This window comes from Lepisosteus oculatus, chromosome 7 (genome assembly GCF_040954835.1).
Source record: "Lepisosteus oculatus isolate fLepOcu1 chromosome 7, fLepOcu1.hap2, whole genome shotgun sequence".
NCBI lineage: Eukaryota > Metazoa > Chordata > Actinopteri > Semionotiformes > Lepisosteidae > Lepisosteus > Lepisosteus oculatus.
Genome location: NC_090702.1, coordinates 13,075,305 through 13,075,516, shown reverse-complemented (window position 1 = coordinate 13,075,516; position 212 = coordinate 13,075,305).

The following is a 212-nucleotide window of genomic DNA, read 5'->3' as shown; positions in this document are numbered from 1 at the left end:
GAATTAAGGAAGGAAGGGAAAAAAATATCACAATGCGCGTCCCCGGTGTGTGCGACTGTGTTCTCGACTGCGCGCTCCCGCGGCAATGTCCGCCATTTTGATCAGAACATATGACAATTTTTTTTCCTGCCTTAGCCTGCGTGAGGCTGGCGCTTGGATTTTAAGCCTATTCGGTGCAGAAATAAAGACAAATACATCCAAATAAGCTGGTG